The sequence below is a fragment of the Oratosquilla oratoria genome, unplaced genomic scaffold, assembly GCF_046742065.1.
Source record: "Oratosquilla oratoria isolate Oo_2021 unplaced genomic scaffold, ASM4674206v1 SCAFFOLD45, whole genome shotgun sequence".
Taxonomy (NCBI): Eukaryota; Metazoa; Arthropoda; class Malacostraca; order Stomatopoda; family Squillidae; genus Oratosquilla; species Oratosquilla oratoria.
In genome coordinates this window covers 1,749,980-1,774,928 of record NW_027467710.1, presented here as the reverse complement: position 1 = coordinate 1,774,928, position 24,949 = coordinate 1,749,980, and the positions used below count along the sequence as shown (strand labels likewise).

The 24,949-nt window shown below is 41.0% G+C and overlaps 1 protein-coding gene and 1 long non-coding RNA gene across 3 annotated transcripts in view; one reads left to right on the top strand and one right to left on the bottom strand.

Moving 5' to 3' along the window:
• The window catches only part of LOC143023158 (amino acid transporter heavy chain SLC3A2-like), an 86,186-nt gene extending 66,687 nt beyond the window's left edge, over nucleotides 1-19,499 (bottom strand). The window contains exon 1 of the mRNA XM_076181674.1: nucleotides 19,393-19,499. The gene's annotated coding sequence lies outside the window, so the exon portion shown is untranslated. The remainder of the gene's footprint in view (nucleotides 1-19,392) is intronic.
• LOC143023310 (uncharacterized) lies at nucleotides 11,305-13,027 on the top strand. 2 transcript variants are annotated; one of them, XR_012966174.1, is made up of 2 exons: nucleotides 11,305-11,883; nucleotides 12,023-13,027. It is a non-coding gene; the product is annotated as an uncharacterized LOC143023310 (long non-coding RNA). The 2 variants fall into 2 exon arrangements; XR_012966173.1 differs by lacking the exon at nucleotides 11,305-11,883 and adding an exon at nucleotides 11,939-11,975.
• Nucleotides 19,500-24,949: the final 5,450 nt, after the last annotated feature.

The following is a 24,949-nucleotide window of genomic DNA, read 5'->3' as shown; positions in this document are numbered from 1 at the left end:
AATTGGTGTCTTGTACTGGACTTTGTCCACTATTTCAGGTTCTGTTGTAAATATTAAATCTAGTTTTGATGGCTCTTCATTGTTTCTGTACCTTGTGTTTTCATTGACCCATTGGGTCATTGTGTACTCCATGGTCATGTCTAGCAGTACGTTGCCCCACAAGTCATCTCCTCCTCGCACTGTCATGTTGTCCCAACAAATTTCTTTGCAATTGAAGTCCCCCATAATTACCAGGTTACCCTTACCCATTAGTATCTCATTTAGTGATTTTCTTGTATCTTTTAGCATTTTTGTATGTTCGTTCTCTTTCCAAGCATTCGTTTTTGGGGGTACATAGGTCACCACAATCTTTCTACTTTTCATATTCTTGCCTTCGACTTTTATCATGATCAGTTCAACATTACCTTTGCCCTCTGCAATTTTTGTCACGTTTAGGTCTTTCTTGGCCAAGAACATGATTCCCCCTCCCTGTTTCTTATCCCTGTTTTTTATCCAGTAATTATATAGGCCTTCTCCTATAACAATGGATGGTATTTCACTTCTTAGTTTAGTCTCTACAATTCCCATTGTGTCTGGTTTTTCTTCTAACAGATAATCATTGAGTTCGTTCAGACCTGAAATTAATCCATCAATGTTAGTATAGGCCACTTTTAGTTTTCTTCCTTCTCCATTATTTTTTCTGTCCTAGGTTTTTTCGTTTTGATGTGCCATTGTCTCAATCTCATGTCGATTACTCTCCAATGGAATTCTTTGCATTCTGTCTCCATTCTCATCAAGTTTTTTTCCTTTGCTTCTTCTCTTAGTGACTTTTCTTTTTCTAATTCCTTAGTACTCATTTCTCTTTTTATCCATATCTTATTGTATTTTTCACTCTTTGCCAAGTTGCCTACTTTTTCAAATATGTCTTCTACTACCATCTGTGACCATAATTTTATCTTTAGAGGTCGATTTCTATTCTTAGAATAACGACCGATTCTATACCTCTCTTCCAGGTCTGTGCTTGCATCTCTTTCTCCTCCCTGAATTTCATTTAGGATTTCTACTGCAGTCTCTTTTTCTCTCATGTACCTCGCCAATCCCTGTTTTTCTTTTAGTCCATAAACCACAATACATTTTTTCCTATCTACTGTATCCCTGACCCAGTTAGCTTTTTCGTTAATCACTTGGATAATTGTGTCTTTTGCATTATCCTGCATTTGCTGCTTGACTATTTCTTTAAAAGCAATTTCCTTGTTTTCGATGTTTTCCTTCCACTTAATTTTCTGAATACTTTCCTCACCTAGGTTCTCTTCAATCTTTTGTGTCAATTCTTGTAATTTATTGTTCACTACTATCTTTAAATTTTCGCTGCTGTTATTTTCATTAGTTTTCTTCTTTTCGTTATCATTCTTCAACTCATTTAAATCCCTTTTCATTTCTTTAATCTCGTTTGTAAGATCCAAGTTGGTTTTTCTTAGGTCAGAAATTTCGTGATTCGCCTGTGCTAAGCAGTCTATTAATCCTATGATATCTTTCCTTAAGTCCATAATTTCATTTTCCCACTGAATCCTATTTTTGCTCATATCTCTCTCTATCTCTAATAATCGACTTAAGTTCCTGCTTTCATACTTAAATCCTGGAAAATCTTTTCCATCGCACGTGTTAGTACAAGGTTTGTTTACGTCGCAGTTCGATTGACTGACGCCAGATGGCTCTGGTTCGTGACTGGCTTTCAAGTCTTTATTTTCATTCATTTTCGCTAATTCCATGTTAATACAATTGACTAGCACTGCAGAGATATCATTTCGGACACTCACGATCACTCCCCACCCCTACAATACAAACCAGGTTTCCTTTATCATCATAAATCCTCTTCTTCTTGGTCACGCGACGACGACGGAGGTGTTTGCGTGTTTGTGCCGATTCATTAAATATTTTAGTTAACATACATACATATACTAAGGCTTTTTTCCCCTTTCAAGGGAAGTAGCCAAAAAGGAAAAGGCATAACATCACTCCCAACCATTCCATCCCTGAATACACTCCACACCCCTCCACCCTCCCTCTTATCTTGGAGCCTCCTGGATGACGGGTCATCCCTGCACCTTATCCACTGCCCTGGGTCAGAAGCAGTGTCACAAGACGCAGCACATCCACAGCAAGGCTGCTTCATTAAGGGGGTACGCGACACCTGGGGGGGTGAATTTGGTCAAGATATGGCATTTTTCAAAACTGTGTTCAAAATGTTCGTATACCACTTAGAAATAAATCCCGACAAATAATTTTCCAGCCGCGCGCAATTTAAAGGTCCTGGGTGAGGTTTAAAGGCGCAACCCACACTAGAGGGAGGCGTGCCACTTAGGACCTTCAGGCGCAGCGAATAACATTGAAATTTGATTGAATTTACACTCGCCCGTGTATCAACGGCCAATACGATTGTGGAGGGGAAGGGAGGAAGGCGGAGGGAGAATATTTTGCCAACTTTGTGCGAAACTAAGCGTTAGTTCCCGGCTAGCTCTGAAAAGGAAGTACGCATGTCTCATGAGCTCTCATTGCAATCTATTACTTTAGCTAGTACATATTACTCTTTAGTACAGTCATCATGGGTAGCAAAAAGAACAAAAGAACATCACAATGACAAAAAACAGCAGTTAAAGATGGCAAGCAGTCAAAGACGACTAAAGATCTCACCACCTCTCACTCCACCACTGCCCTCACCTGCACCTCTGTGACGGTGACAGAGGTAAAGGACAACATTAGACCAAACAATTCAAAGAGGAAGATTAAATCCAAAGAAGAAAGCAAGAGGAAAAAGATCAAGGCTATACAGGAAGAAGAAAGAAGAAGGGACATCATATGATGCTGGAGGGGGTGCCCTACCAACATAGATTGGCGAGGGGAATCTGATGAGGAAAGAGAAGGCGCCCACTACTGGAAAATAAACCTCTTTCCAATGATTTAGATACCCTGAAGACCCCCAGCAGAGAGGTTTCATATGAAGAAACCGCCAAAGGTGCAAAAAAGCAAATTATATGATGCTGTCGTCTGTGCGTCATCACTACTGTGACATACTTATACTTTAGTTTTTCAGTATTTAAAGTACTTATAATTAAAATATGTTGATATTTTTTACTGTACTTACTTATTATATAATAAGAATTAAGCCATGAAAAAATCAGTCAAATTGGTGAAACTATAAGCAAGTTACAGATATATTCATATTTCAAGTTGCCATATCTCCGTTCGATATTTTTCTACTTTTTTTAATCATAAAAAAATCTAATATACATTAAATTTAGATGAAACTTACAGGGAATATTACTTATAGTAACTGCTAGGGCCGATCGTTCGAATATTTTGAATAAGATGAAAGAGTTCGGAGTAATAATGGAAACAAGAGCAAAAAAATTGTATTTTTCACGATGTTTGCCAGACATTTAAATTGAAATGCCTGTATGCAAAAGTATAAAGGAAATTGTTCAATTACTCAATGACCGGCCCTAGGTGTGCCTACTGACTAATCATAGCCAAAATATAAAACAAATTGGTCCACGTATTATGGTGCTGTGCACTTTTAAATGTCGCTACTGGTATACGTACATGTGTACATGTGTACATACATCATTCTGCTTCACCTAAAATGTAGGCAATATGGATACCTATTTACCTGAGAAGTTTCAGCTCTTTACTCTAAATATTTTAGAAAATGACCTCCAGTTGTCGCGTACCCCCTTAAATCGGCGACCCCCCAGCCTCTCCATCCCCCCATGTATAAAAGGAGAGGACGGGGAGAAATCCCTTCAGACTGTGTCAAATTTTGCTCACACACACTACCTCATCCCCCATCCCCACCCATTCCACCTCATGCATCACAACATCATCCATATACAACCATTCTCCATTCACCCCTGTCTTCTGTTCTCTTGTCCTTCCTCAACAGACATTCCCCTTTTCCCCAAAGCCCCCTTCACCCCATCCATCCATCTCATCCTAGGACGTCCCCTCATGTTCACTCCCTCCACATCTGCCTTCCATACCTCTTTTACTAGTCTTTCTTCACTCATTCTTTCCATGTGTCCAAACCATCCTAATACTCTTTCATCAACCCTATCTCCAAACTTCATTTCCACCCCTGTTCTCCTCCTCACCTCCTCATTTCTCTCTCTATCAAGCCTAGTAACCCCCATCATACTTCTCAGACACCTCATCTCAAACACATTCAAACTCCTTCTCTCTTCCTCTCTTATGTTCCATGTTTCTGCCCCATACAGTACTGTTGGCACAATCACTCCTTCATACAGTCTCAGCATCCATTCCCAAATGTCTATTCCTCATCACACTCTTTAATCCACCAAGGCATTTACTCGCTTCTCTCAATCTACATTCTACCTCCACCTACACTCTACCTTTTCCTGCCACATTTGCACCCAAGCATCTACAACTATCTACTTCCTCCAGTTGCTCTCCCTTAATGCTCACTTCCAGTCTACTGCCACTTTCACCCCTTGTACATCTCATCACCTTACCGCTTACCCACATTTCTCTTCAGCTTTCTTCTATCACACACTCTCCCAAACTCTGTCACCAACTTCCTCAGTCCCTCCTCCGATCCTGCCACAAGTGCAGTGTCGTCAGCAAACAACAGCTGGCTCACCTCCCACTTTTCTTCATTTTCATTAACCATCTCCAATCCCTGACCCACTACCCTTGGATTTACCTCTCGCACTACCCCATCCATGTATAATTTGAACAACCAGGGCGACATAACGCATCCCTGATGAAGTCCCACCTTTACCTAGAACCACTCACTCTCTCCATTTCTAATTCTGACACAAGCTCTACTACTCTCATAAAAACTCTTGACAGCTCCTTGAAGCTTTCCTCCTATCCCGTATATCCGCAAAACCTCCCACAGTGCCTTTCTGTCTACCCTGTTGTAAGCCTCTTCCAGATCTATAAAAGCCCAAAAAACATCCTTCCCCTTTCCTATAGCTTTCTCACATATCTCTTACCACAAAAATCTGATCTGCACAACCTCTACCCGTCCTAAATCCATACTGTTGCTCACCAATTACTTCCTCTGTTCCTCCTAATCCTCTCAATCAAGATCCTCCCATAAGCCTTCCCAACTACACTAACAAGCTAATCCCTCTGAAACTACTACATTCACACTTGTCCCCTTTTCCCTTGTAAAATGGAACTATACAGGCACTCCTCCAGTCCTCTGGCACTCTACCCTCTTTCCAGCAGACATTAAATAACCTCACCAGCCAGTCCACCATCAGTGTACCTACTTTTTTTAGTTAACTGGTCGCAGATTTCAAAATTTACACTCCTTAAGCATTCTCGGAAAAACTTCGTCTGGACCCAGGGATTTTGTGGCTTTAAGCCTTTCAATCTGCTTGACTACTTCTACTTTACTAATGCTACTATTAGATAGACTACTTTCTTCATCCCTACTGAAAATCGGATCGCAGTCAGGTACTTTATATAACCTCTCATTAGTAAACACTGAGAGCAAATATTTGTTAAACTCCTCACTCATTTTTTCCTCCGATTCTGTCATGACATTTTCATAATTTTTAATTGGTCCTATTCTTTCTTTATTTTTTGTTCTATAGAGATGAAAGAAACCCTTTGGATTGGATCTTGCTTGACTGGCAACCTTAATTTCATAATTACGTTTTGCTGTATGTGTATTCTTTTTAACCCACACTGCCATTTCGTTATATCTTGATCCAAGATGCATTTCCCCATTTTTTATTTTTACGATAAGTCCTCTTTTCATTCCAATCTCATGTTTCAATCTGTCAACCATCCATTTGGGAGTATTACTATTTTTCTGTATTGACTTCAGGGGGATAAATGTATTTTGTGTAGTAATAATTAAATAATTTAGATTGCAATACATTTCATTCAAATTGCTGACATGTCTGTTGAGCCTCGGCCCCCCAAGTGACCTGACCCAAGGTATGCATATTACCCTCCGTGACCCGACCCCTGGTCATGTACCGAGACCTAACCGTGAAGATAATGCCCGAAACGTCCGTAACGCCTATATGACATTTCATATTCAATTTCAAATAGGTTTTTATACTGTCAAAGTTTGCTCTCCTGAAGTCTGGTACTTGGACATTGTTCGTGCTTTTTAATTCTTCCCAAATAATATTAAATCTTATTTCTTGATGATCTCTAGAGCCTAGAGCCCTAGACTATCTCCCACTTTTATGTTACTCATTAGGTGCTCATTATTAGTTAAAAGTAAGTCCAGAGTATTTTCTCCCCTCATAGGATCAGTAATTATTTGTTTTAGGAAATTATCCTACACCACATATAAGAACAGTTTCCTTTCCTGATCTCCTACTAAAAGTTTCCCAGTCAATTTTTCTATAATCAAAGTCTTCTATGATCACAATATTTTTGTACTAGGATGCTCTGCAAATTTCATGAATCAGGGGGTCAGTCTGCTCAATGCTGAGGTTAGGCCCATAAAAGACGCCAATAATAACTTTCTTATTCTTGCCTATAATCTCTACCCAAATAGATTCTGTACAGTCCTCTACCTTAATCGAATTGTTGATGCATACATACATATACCAAGGCTTTTTCCCCCTTACAAGGGGGGTAGCCAAAAAGAAAAGGCATTAAATCATTCCCACCCATTTCATCCCTAAATACATTCCACTCTCCCTCACACTCCCTCTAATCTTAGCACCTCCTAGATGACGGGTCATCCCTGCACCTTGTCCACTGCCCTGGGTCAGAGGCAGTGTTCCAATTCACAGCATATCCACAGCAAGGCTGCTTCATTAAATCGGCGACCCCCTCTCTCCGTCCCACCAATGCATAAAAGGAGAAGACAGGGAGAAATCCCTTCGGGCTGTGTCAAATTTTGCTCACACATACTACCTCACCCCCCATCCCCCCGCCCATTCCACCTCATGCATCACAACATCATCCATATACAACCATTCTCCATTCACCCCTGTCTTCTGTCCTCTCCCGTCCTTCCTCAACAGACATTCCCCTCTTCCCCAAAGCATCCTTCACCCCATCCATCCATCTAGTCCTAGGACGTCCCCTCATGTTCACTCCCTCCGCATCTGCCTTCCATACCTCTTTTACTAGTCTTTCTTCATTCATTCTTTCCATGTGTCCAAACCATCCTAATACTCTTTCATCAACCCTATCTCCCAACTCCCTTTCCACCCCTATTTTCCTACTCACCTCCTCATTTCTCACTCTATTTAGCCTAGTAACCCCTATCATACTTCTCAGACACCTCATCTCAAACACACTCAAACTCCTTCTCTCTTCCTCTCTTATGTTCCACGTTTCTGCTTCATACAGTGCTGTTGGCACAATCACTCCTTCATACAGTCTCCCCTTAGCATCCATTCCCAGATGTCTATTCCTCATTAAACTTTTTAATCCACCAAGGCATTTACTTGCTTCTCTCAATCTACATTCTACCTCCACTCCACCTTTTCCTACCATATTTGCACCCATGTATCTAAAACTATCCACTTCCTCCAGTTACTCTCCCTTAATGCTCACTTCCAGTCTGCTGCCACTTTCACCCCTTGTACATCTCATCACCTTACTTTTACCCACATTTATCCTCTGATCCTGCCACAAGTGCAGTGTCGTCAGCAAACAACAGCCGGCTCACCTCCCACTTTTCTCAATTTTCTTTAACCATCTCCAATCCCTATCCCACCACCATTGCATTTACCTCTCGCACTACCCCATCCATGTATAAGTTGAACAGCCAGGGAGACATAACGCATCCCTGATGAAGTCCCACCTTTACCTAGAACCACTCACTCTCTCCATTTCTAATCCTGACACATGCTCTACTACTCTCATAAAAACTCTTGACAGCTCCTAGAAGCTTTCCTCCTATCCCGAATATCTGCAGAACCTCCCACAATGCCTTCGTGTCTACCCTGACTTAAGCCTTTTCCAGATCCATAAATGCTCAAAAAACATCCTTCCCCTTTCCTATAGCTTTCTCACATATCTGTCTTACCACGGAAATCTGATCTACACAACCTCTACCCGTCCTAAATCCACATTGTTCCTCACCAATTACTCCCTCTGTTCCTCTCCTAATCCTCTCAATCAAGATCCTCCCATAAGCCTTTCCAACTACATTTAACAAGCTAATCCCTCTGAAACTACTACACTCACACTTGTCCCCTTTTCCCTTGTAAAGTGGAACTATACAGGCACTTCTCTAGTCCTCCGGCACTCTACCCTCCAGCAAACATTAAATAACCTCACCAACCAGTCCACCATCACTGTACCTTCTTTTTTTAGACATTCTGCATGGCATCCTTCCACACCAGGTGCCTTACCTGCTTTCATCATTTTAACAACTGCCTTCATTTCATCCTTCCTTATTTCTCCTCCATTATCCTCACTCATCACGGTCATTTTCTTAGCACTTCCCACTGCAACTATCTTTCCCTCCCTATCCTCCTTCACATTTAGCAACTCCCTAAAATATTCTGCCCATCTTCCCCTTAATGTCTTCTCTTCCATTATCATCTCTCCATCTGCACCTTTTACCTTTTCTTCTCTACTTGATTCACCTCCTCTTCCTCACTTAATTTTTTTCCTAAACATTTTTTTATTACTTTCAAAATTTTCTGTCATACGCTTACCCCATTTCACGTCTGCTCTCCTCTTTGCCTCTTAGCTTTACTTCTCTTCTCTTCACTTTGTACCTTTCATATGATTCCCTCATCCTAATTTATAACCAATCTATGAAAGCCTGCTTCTTCTCTTCTACACCCTTCTTTGCTTTCTCATCCCACCACTCACTACCCATCCTTCTATTTCCTCCCGCCCTCCTTGTTCCACACACCATCTTTGCACACCTTATGACTCCCTCCTTGAACCATCCCCATTCTTCCTCCACTGCTAGTTCTACTCTCTCCTTTACTCCCTCCCACTCCTCTCTCAGCTTCTTCTACTACTCCTTCTCCTTTTCTTTCTCATTTAAGCAGTTCACTCTAAATACCTCCCTACCTTTTCCTCTTTCTCCACCTATTCTCCACTCTCAACTTACCTTCCATCCAAAAAATGATCTGATGTTCCCCTACTCTCTCCCCTTAGAACATGTACATCCTTAACTCTTCCTACTATACTCCTGGTTACCACTATATAATCCATTAATTCTCTACCACCTTTCCATCCACCACCCTTCGACCATGTGTACTTATGCTCAACTTTCTTACTAAACACTGTATTTGCTATCATCAACTCTCTTTTGAGACACATCTCTACCATTAACTCTCCACTATGATTTTTTCCTGGAACTACATACTTCCCAATCACTCCATCTATTGGTTTATTTCCTACTCTAGCATTAAGGTCTCCCAATACTGCTATATTAACATTTCTCCCCAATCCCTCTATGCACTCATTTAATTTCATTCAAAATGCCTCCCTTTCCTCTACACTTTTCTCACTACCAGCCCCAGACGTACTTACAAAAACCCACATATCCCTTCCCAGCTTCACCTCCATCCACATTAATCTTGATGAATCCTCCTTCCACTCCACTACACGCTTACCTATTTCTTCACTTATTAGTATAGCCACCCCTTCTCTCCCTCGTCCATCTCTTCACTCCTGAGAACCTCCCAACTACATTCCCAAACTCACACTCACCCCTCCCTTTCAACTTAGTTTCACTCAATGCCAACACATCCATCTTTCTTCACACAAACATACTGCCTATCTCTTCCCTTGTACTCTCATTTGTACCACATTCACGCACATTATAAGATCCAAACCTTAGGGCACTGGTTAGAAAACTCCTAGACCCTCTTATGCCTTTACTTTTTTCTAGGGATGTCCCCTTTGGGGCTACAGGTAGCAGGATTCCTAGTCCTATCCCCATCCCGTTTTTGTCTCCTCATACAACTCAAGTGTGAAGACTTGGTGGCAGCATTCTTTTTCCCCACCACAGGGTAGGTGAAAAAAAGGAATTGAATATTCAGAGAAATGGTATAGGACAGTAACAAAGGGTGGGGGGACAGCCTAATGGAGGGACAGTCGCAGTATAATAAGTGTCATCATTTTCCTATGAATAGAGACTTCCTCTAACACAGACAAATTGATGTGTGGCTCTGGTCAGTAGGGGCGCCCCATATAGACCCTAAAGTATCAACTGCATGCTACTTTGCCACAATAACATGCAGCCAATACCCCGGAGCATCGACAAAGATGGCACCAACACTCTCCAAATTGACATATGATCAAAGATTGTCCAAATTGGAACTACCAACTCTGGAACAAAGAAGAGAAAGAGGATATCTACTGTAGCAACTATTTATAGAATCATGAAAGGAATGGAAGTCCTTTAGATTTATTAAAGTGGGACAAGAGAAAAACAAAAGGACATGAAAAGAAACTCAAAAAGGATAGTTATGGATAATATCTGAAAAAGAATAGCTTCCCACACAGAGTGGTGGATATCTGGAATAAATTAGATAAGGCAGTGTGTGCAAATACTATTCAAGAATTTAAAAACAAATTTGATGCTGAAAGATACAATGGCAGGTCACTACGGGTATAGCTCCCTTTCCATATAATACAGCTAGGTAAACAACCACCCACACCCCATCCCTCCCCATTTCTCCTCTATTTTCTTTACTCATCACTCATTTTCTTAGTGCTTTCCACTGCAACCACCCCTCTCTCCCCATCCTCCTTCACATTTAGTAACTCCCTTAACTACTCTGCCAATCTTCTGCTTACTGCAATCTCCTACACCATACTCTCCATCTGCACCCTTCACCCTTTCTCACTTGATTCACCTCTTCTTTCTCTTTATTTCCAAAATATTTTTTTATTACTTTCAAAATTTTCTCTCATACTCTTACCCCATTTCACATCTGCTCTCCTCTTTGCCTCTTTTATCTAATGCTTTACTTCTCTTTCCTTTTCTTTGTACCTCTCATATGATGCCCTTGTCCTATTTTGTAACCAATCTGTGAAAGCTCACTTCTCTTCTAGAACCTTCTTTGCATCCTCATCCCACCACTCACTACCCTTTCTTCTATTTCCTCCCATCCTCCTTGTTCCACACACAGTTTTTGCACGCCATGCAACTCCCTCCTTGTACCATCCCCATTCCTCCTCCACTAGTACATACATACAAAGGATTACAAAGGCGGAGCATGCCGACAGGAGACCTTTTGGTCCATATCTAGGTCGGATACATACATATACCAAGGCTTTTTCCCCCTTACAAGGGGGGTGTATCCTTCACCATTATTAATCATCACCCACCACACACGTGATCCACATGCTTGCAACAGAGCGAGACTTCCTCTTGCTTACCTTGCATTTCCCACGACATGCACCCCTAACACAGCACAATTTGAAGACAAACAAGTATAGATACCTAGTGTCACCAGACACGTATCATAAATCCTTTTATTATAACTGCCCTAGTGTATTACGCATAAACTAACATAGATATAATATACCTAACAATATCCACCAATTATACAACTAACCCTTATATATCTAAACCGTCCCCAATCCATAGATTAACGAGACTAACGCCCTTGCTTACAGCAACCCTTCTAACCCTATATATTCTATGACATCCATGTAATGTTGGGAGAGCTGGAGTAGGTGAAGAACCTACTGCCAGAGGCTGGGTAGGTCACGAACCTACCGGCCGGAGGTCAGAGCTATCGTGCCCTAGGTCAAGGCCTGGCACTTATTGTATTTAGCCCCAAAGGGCCATTTGCATTTGTACCAACCTGAAATTCTTCTTGTTTAAAATAAAATAGAAAGCTCCCGCTTTGGAGTCTATCTCGCCACATTAAGACTTCCCTACGTAACCATACCATAACGGTATACACTGGTATACACCAGGTATACAACTGGTGTCCAGCGGTGCTCTCACCCACACCATATTTTAACGGTTATTCAACCATACTACACTGATATACACTGGTATACACCAGGTATACAACTGGTGGCGAGCGGTGGCCACAACCCCATACCTATACAGGTATACAACTGGCGGCAGCAGCGGTTCGCCCACGTCCTGAATAGAAGCGCCGTCATCAGCCATACTACACAAGGTTACACAACCAATCCAACTGGCGAGCGGTACTCTATTCCAACCTCCGAAGATACAAGCCTACCTTATACCAAGAAACACTGGTTTCACACATGCCTACCACAGAAGGCCGAATACATTCTTCAGTCATTCAAGCCACGCCTACCATTCAGAACATTCAGAAGGAGCAACGGTGGTGAAATCGAACCCATTCGATTTTGAACCACCTGGTGGCAGTACGCTACCATAGTCTCTGTAGACAGATATCTACAGCGACATAGAAGAACCGGTCAACTCTACACCGCACCTCATCACGACTCCAAACCAAGAGATAGAACTTCACCTGAGAACAACGCGAAATCTGCAAGCTCAGCACCTCGGTAAGCATATCTAACCTATATCCCTTCAAGCAGTAAACCCAAGCTAATCACCTGTAGAGATCCAGCGCACCAACTCCTAGATCAACACGACATCACGACTTCAGTCAAGACGAAAACCCAGGCCGACGAGACACTCGTCCGCCACCCAAACTACCGTCACCAATCTCCGTGAGTATAAACCATAGACTCCCACTAATTCCCCCCTTTTTTTATATATAATTCAGAAGCCGGACGAGAAACCACCTCCACCCCCCCCCTCCAAGTCCACCCAGACCGGAAGCTTCGCTATGACCGGCCAGACCAGAGGCTTACATCGGGTCAGCATTCTCGCTTACCCACCCCAACCACAACCGCCACCCTTGGCATACCGAGAATTGCTGACACTGCTGTTCAGCGTCAGCTGGACGTCAACAACTTAACCCACGACAGTGTCACATTCACCAACAGAGCAGAACAGTGCTTCCAGAATTCAGCGCAGACCTGCGTTAAGTAATTATTTAATCTTATTCTTGTACATCATACACCCATAGTGTATATGCATAACAAATGTAATAATAATTTTAATTACAATTTTTTTTTAAATGTAAATTAGCTCACGTAGAACTATCTATTAGTTACAATTATAGAAATTCAAAGTCCACGATAAACAAAACCTAATAATCAAAACATCCACTATGTAATTTTAACTTACAAATACTTTTTCAATTTTAACGTAGAATTAGAATATCAAAATGTCACTGCGAAGAAATCTCCCAGGCAGTCACCCGAAACATAGTAAATTAAGATAAATCAATATACAACGACAATTCCCAAGATGAACATATCCAACACGTAAAAATTATTCCCCCATCGGACGCAGGACGTCATGCGATTCGATGGGATAGGTCCTCACGATCATTTCCTTATAAATTTTTTTTTTTTATTTTAAATAACTATAAAAGTACTTCTCTACTTCCTTCCGACCGTGAAGCCCCGGAATAATACACTCAAAACCCCACCCACTCAAACAAGATGAATAAATAAAAATATATTAATAGATAAATAAAATAAATTAACTGCCTTAAATAACAAACTTGTATAAGTTTATATGTCTATAAAATGTTATAATAATATGTATTTTTAGCTCTACACAAACTAACATATTAATTAAAAACACACTAACCACTTAGGATGTCATGTCTTCAGTAAGCTATGACTGTAGTGAAATAGTACTATCTCATAGAAAAGAGATTATAAAATAAATTCTCATTGAACAGAGAAACAAGTGTATGGTGAACAGTGAAATTTGTCCTCATTGAAAAGAGATTATACTAGTGTAAAATGTTTTGTACATAGCTTACTGAAAAAAAAAAAAAAAAAGATATGATAATATACGTAAAAAAATCCCACCTTTTTTACTCATTCAAACATATTTTGTTGATCAATATCACCCACTAGCAAACTTACAAATTATCATATCTATATTCAATTATGTATGCCATCCCCACTGTCACGACCTTAACCCAAGGTACGAGGACGTACCTCAAAAAGGTCAGGGAGGCAATGTATCCTTCACCATTATTAATCATCACCCACCACGCACGTGATCCACATGCTTGCAACAGAGCGAGACTTCCTCTTGCTTACCTTGCATTTCCCACGACATGCACCCCTAACACAGCACAATTTGAAGACAAACAAGTATAGATACCCATTCCATCCCTGAATACACTCCACACCCCTCCACCCTCCCTCTTATCTTAGCACCTCCTGGATGACGGGTCATCCCTGCACCTTGTCAACTGCCCTGGGTCAGAAGCAGTGTCACAAGACACAGCACATCCACAGCAAAGCCGCTTCATTAAATCGGCGACCCCCCCTCTCCATCCCCCAATGCATAAAAGGAGAAGGGGCTGCATCAAATTTTGCTCACACATACTACCTCATCCCCCATACAGTGCTATTGGCACAATCACTCCCGATCATGTTCACCGTATACATCAATGACATGAATGAAGGCATGGAGTGCTATATGAATTTTTTTTGCAGATGATGCAAAATTACTTAAGAAGGTAAAAACGGAAGAGGACTGCAACTCATTGCAACAAGATCTGGACACAATATGGAATTGGACTCAAAAGTGGGAAGTGAAATTTAATATAAAAAAATGCAGTATAATGGAATCTGGGAAGAGTAAAAACAGAATATCAAAAGATTAAAGAATTGGAGAAGAAAAAAGAAAAAAAGAAAACTCTGAAAAAGATCTTGGAGTGATGATTGGAAAGGACATGAAACCTGATAATCATATGAATAAAATATTCGGAGAAACCTAAAATTTATTGAGGTCAATCAAAGTGGCATTTACTTATATGGATGAAGAAATGATAAAGAAAATACTAACTACACTAATAAGACCAATACTTGAGTACCCAGCATCACTATGGACATCCAGTACCAAAAAGAATATTAAGAAACTAGAAAGATTACAAAGAGCGACAACCAAACTAGCACTGAATCTCGCCGAACTAACATATGAGCAAAGACTATCCAAACTGAACCTACCAACTCTGGAACAAAGAAGAGAAAGAGGAGATTTGCTGACTATCTATAGAATAATGAAAGGAATGGAAGTTTTAGACAGAAATGACTTGTTAGTGTGGGACAACGGTAAAACGAGAGGACACGAAAAAAACTGAAAAAAGAGTTATAGAAAAAACTTGAAAAGGAACAGTTTCCCACACAGAGTGATTAATACATGGAACAAATTAGACAACAAAACAGTATGTGCAAACATTTTAAAAGATTTTAAGATAAAACTTGATGCGGAGAGATACAAAGACGGGTCATCACGAGCATAGCTCCCTTCCAGGTATATTACAACTAGGTAAATACAATCTCCTCTTAGCATCCATTCCCATATGTCTATTTCTCATTACACTCTTCAATCCACCAAGGCATTTACTCGCTTCTCTCAATCTACATTCTACCTCCACCTTCACTCCACCTTTTCCTGCCACATTTGCACCCAAGTATCTAAAACTATCCACTTCCTCCAGTCGCTCTCCCTTAATGCTCACTTCCAGTCTACTGCCACTTTCACCCCTTGTACATCTCATCACCTTATTTTTACCCACATTTATCTTTAGATTTCTTCTATCACATACTCTCCAAAACTCTGTCACCAACTTCCTCAGTCCCTCCTCCGATCCTGCCACAAGTGCAATGTCATCAGCAAACAACAGCTGGCTCACCTCCCACTTTTCTCCATTTTCTTTAACCATCTCCAATCCCTGACCCACTACCCTTGAATTTACCTCTCGCACTACCCCAGCCATGTATAAGTTGAACAACCAGGGCGACATAACGCATCCTTGACCAAGTCCCACCTTTACCTCGAACCACTCACTCTCTCCACTTCTAATTCTGACACAAGCTCTACTACTCTCATAAAAACTCTTGACAGCTCCTAGAAACTTTCCTCCTATCCCATATATCTGCATAACCTCCCACAGTGCCTTTCTGTCTACCCTATCATAAGCCTTTTCCAGATCCATAAATGCCCAAAAAACATCCTTCCCCTTTCCTATAGCTTTCTCACATATTTGTCTTACCACAAAGATCTGATCTACACAACCTCTACCCGTCCTATATCCACACTGTTCCTCACCAATTACTCCCTCTGTTCCTCTCCTAATCCTCTCAATCAAGATCTTCCCATAAGCCTTCCCAACTACACTTAACAAGCTAATCCCTCTGAAACTACTACATTCACACTTGTCCCCTTTTCCCTTGTAAAGTGGAACTATTCAGGCACTCCTTCAGTTCTCCGGCACTCTACCCTTTCTCCAGCAAACATTAAATAACCTCACCAACCAGTCCACCATCACTGTACCTCCTTTTTTTAGACATTCTGCATGGCATCCATCCAGACCAGGTGCCTTACCTGCTTTCATCATCTTAACAACTGCCTTCACTTCATCCTTCCTTATTTCTCCTCCATTTTCCTCACTTATCACTCTCATTTTCTTAGCATTTCCCACTGCAACTATCTTTCCCTCCCTATCCTCCTTCACATTTAGCAACTCCCTAAAATATTCTGCCCATCTTCCCCTTACTGCCTTCTCTTCCATTATCATCTCTCTATCTGCACCTTTTACCTTTTCTTCTCTACTTGATTCGCCTCCTCTTCCTCTCTTAATTTCTTTCCAAAACATCTTTTTATTACTTTCAGAATTTTCTGTCATACTCTTACCCCACTTCCCATCTGCTCTCCTCTTTGCCTCCTTTACCTTTTGCTTTACTTCTCTTTTCTTTGTACTTCTCATATGACTCCCTCGCCCTATTTTGTAACCAATCTGTGAAAGCTCGCTTCTTCTCTTCTACAACCTTCTTTGTTTCCTCATCCCACCATTCACTACCCTTTCTTCTATTTCCTGCTGTCCTTCTTGTTCCACACACCGTCCTTGCACACTTTATGACTCCCTCCTTGAACCATCCCCATTCCTCCTCCACACCTAGCTCTACTCTATCCTTCACTCCCTCCCACTCCTCTCTCAGCTTCTTCTTGTACTCCTTCTCTTTTTCCTTTTAACGAGTTCACTCTAAGAACCTCCCTACCTTTGGTCCCTTTCCTCTTTCTCCATCTATCCTCCACTCTCAACTTACCTTCCACCAAAAAATGATCTGATATTCCCCCACCCTGTCTCCTTAGCACATGTACATCATAACTCTTCCTATCATAGTCCTATTTACCACTACATATTCCATCAATGCTCTATCTACCACTCTTCCATCCACCACCCTCTCCCATGCGTACTTATGCTTGACTTTCTTCCGAAATACTGTATTTGCTATCATCAACTCTCTTTCTAGACACATTTCCACCATCAACTCTCCACTACGATTCTTTCCTGGAACTCCACATTTCCCAACCACTCCATCAATTGGATCATTTCCTACCCTAGCATTAAGGTCTCCCAGTACTATTACATTGACATTTCTCCCTAAATCCTCTATGCACTCATTTAATTCTGTCCAAAAGGCCTCACTTTCTTCTACACTCTTCTCACTGCCAGGCCCATATGCACTAGTGAGGTTGTTTAATGTGTCTCTAAGGGAGGGTAGAGTGCCAGAGGACTGGAGGAGTGCCTATATATATCTGCTTTACAAGGGAAAAGGGGACAAATGTGAGTAGTAGTTTCAGAGGAATAATTTTGTCGAGTGTAGTTGAGAAGACTACACTAGTTGAGTGTAGTTGAGAAGACTACACTAGTTGAGAGGGTTTTGAGAGGTTTAGGAGAGGAACATAGGGAGTAATTGTTGAGGAACAGTGTGGGTTTAGGAAAGGTAGGGGTTGCGTGGATTAGATATTTGTGGTAAGGCAGATATATGAGAAACCTTTAACAAAATGTAAGGATCTTTTCTGGGCCTTTAAGGATCAGAAAAAGGTTTATGACAGAATAGAGAGGCATTATGAGAGGTTTTGCATATATGGATTGGAGGAAGCTGTCAAGGGCATTCAAGAGATTCTGTGAGAGTTGTAGAGCCTTTGTTAGAATTAGAAATGGAAAGAGTTAGTGGTTAGAGGTAAAGGTGGGACTGCGACAGGGATGCGTCATGTTGGTATGGCTGTTCAATGTGTACATGAATGGGATGGTGCAGAAGGTAAATGCGAGGGTAATGGGCAGGGGACTGGAGGTGGTTAAAAAAATGGAGAAAATTGAGAGGTGAGTCAGTTGCTCTTTGAGGACACTGCACTTGTGGTTTGGTGAGAGGGGGATTAAGATTGTTAGTGATGGAGTATGCAATAGGAGAAAATTTGAAGGTAAATATGGGTAAAAGTAAAGTGATGAGATGTACAAGGAGACAGGATGGCAGTAAGTTGGAAGTAAGTCTTAAAGGAGAGTGGCTGGAGGTAGTTGGGGTCACATGTGGTAGGATTGGGGGAAGTGGAGGTGGAGATAATCCCTTGGGGGATTAAAAAGTGTCATGAGAAATAGGCACCTGGGAATGGATGCAGAGGAGATTATATGAAGTGGTGATTGTGCCAATGGCACTGTCTGGGGCAGAGTCCTGGAATTTAAGGCAGAGAGGGAAAGTTTAAATGTGAGATGAAATGTCTAAAAAGTATGGTAGGAGTTACAACATTGGTTGGAGCGAGAAACAAGCTGAGGAGGGGTGCAGGAACAGAAAAGAAGATGGCAGATAAGGCTGATGAAAGAGTACTGGGATGGTTTGGATATAGGGAAAGAATGAGTGAAGAACTTAAGGATGAGATGGATATTTGGGGTGAAAGAGGCAGTGAGCAATGTGGGAATGTCTGCTGGGCAAGGAAGGGAGAAGGCAGGAGATAGGGGTGAGTGGAGAATGGCTGTGTAGAAATGTCTACATGTCATATAATGTCCAATCATTGCACACCAGAAACTTTAGGAACAGTACCACAGGGATCAGTTCTATCTCCCACATTCTTTAATCTTTACATATACAATATACCTACACCCAACACCTCAGAAATGAACATTTCTTCTTATACAGATGACATAACTATTACATGCATACACCATGATGCAAGGATGGGAGCAGGTGGGGGATAGAGGGATGGAGTTGTTAAGTGTGAATGATGTTTTGATGCAGCCCAGAGGAATTTCTCCGTCTTCTCTTTTTTCTGCATGAGGTGACAAAGAGGGGAGGTTGCTAACTGGAATGGCCTTGCTGTAGATGTACTGTGTCTTGTTACATTGCTTCTGAACCAGGGCAGTAGGCAAAATACAGGGCTGACTCATCTAATATATCCTAACTTAAACCTAACATAACCATTTCATAGAAAAAATAGATCTTTGAAATGCAAAAACAAAAGAAGTGAGAAATGTGTTTGTGTGATACTGGAATAATACAAACAACAAGATAACCTACATATGATGGGGATGAGTATGGCTAGAGTGAAGCATAACTGGCACCTACCTAGCTGCAGAACAGGGTCACTGCTGGCACCTTGCTGCAGAACAGGGTCACTGCTGGAGACTGGCTGCAGAACAGGGGTACTGGTACTGTTATCCCTTGCTGCTGTCACCTGCAATATTTCTTGTTTGTCACATACCTAACATACTGCTTAATGGCAATACACACACATGCAGAGATTTTTCGGACTATAGCCCGCACCGTTATATGACCTGCACCCCCTTACACCTTAGTGAAAATCCACACAAGACCCACACCGCTGTATGACCTGCAGTCATATGGCATGCACGGCACTGTAGATCCGACGATGTATACTACCCATGCATGGGTGGCCCCAGGCACAGCTCACGGCGGTTGTTGTTATGGCCGGCCGTTGACGTGGTGATCAAAGTAATTTCAAAGCTGAGGCTTTTTCTAAATTTTCTGTTTCATCAATAGAATAGAACAATAATAGAGCACATTACTGAACTGTTATGAACAGAGTCAATGGAGCACATCGTTATTAGAAAAAAAGCACAATCAGTGATCACAGACGACAGAGTCAATAATGTTTATGAAGGCCTATCATCGCTCACGAAGCCATCGAATTCCTCTTCCTCTGTTTCGTCATGGAAGAGGTTGTGGTATAAATCGGCCAATTCTGATGCAGTGACCTCATCCGTTTCCATTTCCATTTCGGATTTGTCCGATTCCTTTTCCGAGTCGTAGCATGCATCGAACATTGCAGGATGGCACAATTCTGATTTACGGAAATCGTTCTGAATAGTCGATTCTTTAATTTTTCTCCATGCTTGAACGACCCATTATGCACATGTAATGCACAAATTTAGCATTAAGGAATCAGGTACAATTTGTAATTTGTAACTGCGAAAATGGCTGCCCGCTTGTTTTTGTTTGATTGCGGCACACGATGTTGGTGTTGGTACCAGTCAGTCTTGTACTGTATGTTCATGCTGTTTAGTTAAGCCTGTTTTATTTGTGACAATGCCTTTATTAATAACAAGAACATGTAAAGTGGGTAAGATACTGACAAATCCTACCTTCTCTTTGTCGTTTGTCTTGATCGTGCGCGCTGTATTATGACATTGATCAACTTTCATTCAACGAACCCGGTCGGTCCTCCTGCAAATCCCCGATCCGAGAGGGCACCCAACTAAACTAAACTATACCCTATGCACTGAGATCTGGCCGTTAGGGCGGACCACTGGGAGTTCCCCTGTGGTGCCACATATAATTATTTTATAGTTTTATTTTATTATATAATTCTATTTTATAATTTTATAATGTTGCCTCATATGATTATATTATGATTTTTTGTCACACACCACCACTGAGATAAAAATCAAAGCAATGTTTTCTATACAAAGGTTTCGTTTCTTTAAGTGTAGATATGGCATATGTGCATGCGAGAGCGACGTTGCCACTACATCTAATCTCTGGCCCCGCCCCCCTCACACTGCATTCAGAAAACATTGCATCCACACGCACGTTCTCGCCATGGATGCCCATATGTGGCAACACCGGGAAATCTCCAAGCCACGCCTTATCGGTCATTTCTCCTTGCGTTGACTATAATCGTTCAATTTTTTTTTTTTTTTTTCTTATTGCATAAGAGGGCAATTTCTAACCAGAATCCACAGATGACCCACACCTTTATATCACCAGCACCCCCGATTTTTGGCCCCTTTCTGAGGCAAAAAGCCGCGGGTCATACACCAAAAAATACGGTACTGTGTCTTGTTTCATTGCTTCTGAACCAGGGCAGTAGGCAAAATACAGGGCTGACTCATCTAATATATCCTAACTTAAACCTAACATAACCATTTCATAGAAAAAATAGATCTTTGAAATGCAAAAACAAAAGAAGTGAGAAAAGTGTTTGTGTGATACTGGAATAATACAAACAACAAGATAACCTACATATGATGGGGATGAGTATGGCTAGAGTGAAGCATAACTGGCACCTACCTGGCTGCAGAACAGGGTCACTGCTGGCACCTTGCTGCAGAACAGGGTCACTGCTGGAGCCTGGCTGTAGAACAGGGGTACTAGTACTGCTATCCCTTGCTGCTGTCACCTGCAATATTTCTTGTTTGTCACATACCTAACATACTGCTTAATGGCAATACACACACATGCAGAGATGAAAAGAGAAACTATGAAAAAGAAATAATAGAAAAATGCAAAGAACAACCTCAACTATTTCACAGATATGTGAATGGTAAACTAAATAACAAACAAGAAATAGAAAAGCTGTGCCAGGGAAATTATGAATATACAGAAGAACAAGATATGGCAGAAATTATGAGCAATCATTTCAAATTGGAACATATAGGGGGGATACAAGGGAACCTACTAAAATGGATGGAGGACTTCCTGATTGGTAGAAAGATGAGAGTAGTGCTCAGAGAAAAATATTCACTTAATGTTTGCTATTTATGTGAATGAGATGAATGATGATGTGAAAGGTTACAAGAGCTTCTTTGCAGATGATGCCAAACTGTTAAGGTAAGTAAAAACTGAAAAGTATTGCGAATCACTGCAGGAAGACCTGAATAAGGTATGGAACTGGAGTCAGAAATGGAAAGTGGTCTTTATTAACAAGTGTAGCATAATGGAGTTTGGAAAAAGCAAAAATAGAATGTCAGGACAATATAAAATTGGAACCAAGGAGGTAAAGAAGGAGAGATCCGAAAAAGAGTTGGGTGTAATTACATCAAACAACTTGTCCTATGATAAAAAGATAAACAAAATTGTCGTAGAATCCCACAACTTGCTAAGATCAATAAAAGTGGCATTTACGTATCTGGACAAAGAAATTATTAAAAAAATATTGGTCACATTGATAAGGCCTAGACTAGAATATGCAGCGACATTGTGGTCACCCAGTACCAAAAAGAATATAAAGAAAATAGAAAGAATCCAGAGAGCAGCCACAAAAATGGCACCTGCACTTGCAAACTTGTCATATGAGGAGAGATTGGCTAAACTGGTGTTACCAACTCTGGAGCAAAGAAGAAAGAGAGGTGACCTACTGACCATCTACAGAATCATGAAGGGCACAGAAATACTCGATAGAGAGGACTTGTTAATCTGGGACATGAGAAGCACAAGAGGACATGGAAAGAAAATAAAAAAACATAGCTACAGAAGAAATCTGAAGAAAAAGTTTTCCACATGGAGTGGTGGACACTTGGAACAAGCTGGACAATGAAATAGTGTGCACAAAAACCATTCATGAGTTTAAGAGCAAACTAGACACTGCAAGATACAAAGATGGGACACTACGAGCATAGCTCCCCTTCCCGCAAAATACAACTAGGTAAATACAGCTAAGTAAATACTAGGTATATTGAGAACTCACCTAACTGTGAGGGAATAGAGAGACAGAAATCCTTCCCAATGAAAGAAATAACTGTAACACAGAAAGAAACCAGCCACCAAATAAAAAACCTTTATGTCAGAAAATTGCATGGTCTGGATGATATTGCAAATTGGATACTGAAAGAATGCATAGAGGAGTTAACAGATGAAATATACAACATAATCAAATGCTTGCCCAAAGAAGGAAAGGTACCACAAGACTGGAAATATGCAAATATTGTAACAATATATAAAGGAGGAAACAAGGAAAATCCAACTAACTACAGACCGGTCAAAAATATGTGAAAAAGTTATGAAAAGTAGATGGGTCAAACATCTGGAAAAAAAAACTATACTCAATCCAAATCAATTTGGATTTAAACAAGGAAGATCATGTACAGCAAACCTTATCTGCTTCTATTCAAGACTAATAGAAATAATACAAGAGACGGATGAATGGGCAGACTGTGCCTATCACCTACAAAAAGCATTTAATAAGGTACCACACAAGAAATTAATAAGAAAAATAGAATCAGAAGGTGGCATCGGAGGAAAATTATTGGAGTGGATGGAGGACTTCCTGACTGGTAGAAAAATAAGGGTAGTAATTAGAGTGTGGTAATTGTTATTGGGAATCTTTAGTGCTTACCTTTGTTCGGGAAACTTTCCCTCAAAGTGTTTATTTCTTTCGATTCAAGAGCCGAGCCTGTCCTGAAACTTTGAACCATGCCTATCGTAACTTTAAATAAGATACAATTTAACTCCCCTCCTCTTTATTTATTTGTTAAATCTATGTAATAAATTTTGGTTTGATAAATCAGGGATTAACTAAGAAATTACTTAAAGTGAATATTAACCCATGGCCTTTTGAGCTCGTTTCAAACTCGTAAGAGTCCCTCCGAATACAGTCTGCACTAATGGCGAGACAGACCTCCCAGAGCTCTGGTTCCAGACGGACCTCTAACTTAGAAACCTCTTGGCAAGGGACCTTATATCTTCAGAGTTTTTTTAGGCTTCCAAGATCTTCAAATTTCAAGATACCACCATTTGAGAAACCAACCTGGTAGAAAACAGTGACCGGTAAGTTCTCAAACATATTCTTGTATTTATTAAACCTCAATTTTCATAGGTTTAACCTTCTCAAACATTGTCAAAACTTCTCAAATGTCATGAAATTATCTTTCTCAAACTTGATGAAATTAATCTTTACAAACATTGGTTGGATTAATCTTCTCAATGTTTGAATTCAACTTGTTAATAATTTTTTGTAGTCGATTTTAACTTTTAATTTAATTCCCCCTTTGTCGTAAACTACAATCTAGCACTTTATTATTTAAAGTTACGATAAGTGGTTGACAGGGAGATAGCGTTGATGAAAGAGTATTAGGATGGTTTGGACACATGGAAAGAATGAGTGAAGAAAGACTAGTAAAAGAGGTATGGAAGGCAGATGTGGAGGGAGTGAACATGAGGGGACGTCCTAGGATGAGGTGGATGGATGGGGTGAAGGGGGCTTTGGGGAAGAGGGGAATGTTTGTTGAGGAAGGACAGGAGAGGACAGAAGACAGGGGGTGAATGGAGAATGGTTGTATATGGATGATGTTGTGATGCATGAGGTGGAATGGGCGGGGGGATGGGGGGTGACGTAGTAAGTGTGAACAAAATTTGATGCAGCCCGAAGGGATTTCTCCCCGTCTTCTCCTTTTATGCATGGGGGGACGGAGAGGGGGGGGTCGCCGATTTAATGAAGCGGCTTTGCTGTGGATGTGCTGTGTCTTGCGATGCTGCTTCTGGCCCAGGGCAGTGGACAAGGTGCAGGGATGACCCGTCATCCAGAAGGTGCTAAGATAAGAGGGGGAGTGGAGGGGTGTGGAGTGTATTCAGAGATGGAATGGGTGGGAATGATTTTATGCCTTTTCCTTTTTTGGCTACCCCCCCTTGTAAGGGGGAAAAAGCCTTGGTATATGTATGTATGATAAGTGGTTACAAAAGCCAGCTTCCTGATATTCTCTCATTTTGAGAGTTTGTTTGGACTTTGGTCATTTCCTCATTTGAGGACCTTGCTTTCCCCTTGATGGAAGGTAACCGGCACTAAGGGGGCACAAATTATTCCCATATTTTTTTTACAAGGTTTATCGAATTGTTCTATAGAATTTGGTGGCCTCTATTCTTTCTAATCTTCGTTTCCTTTGCTTTG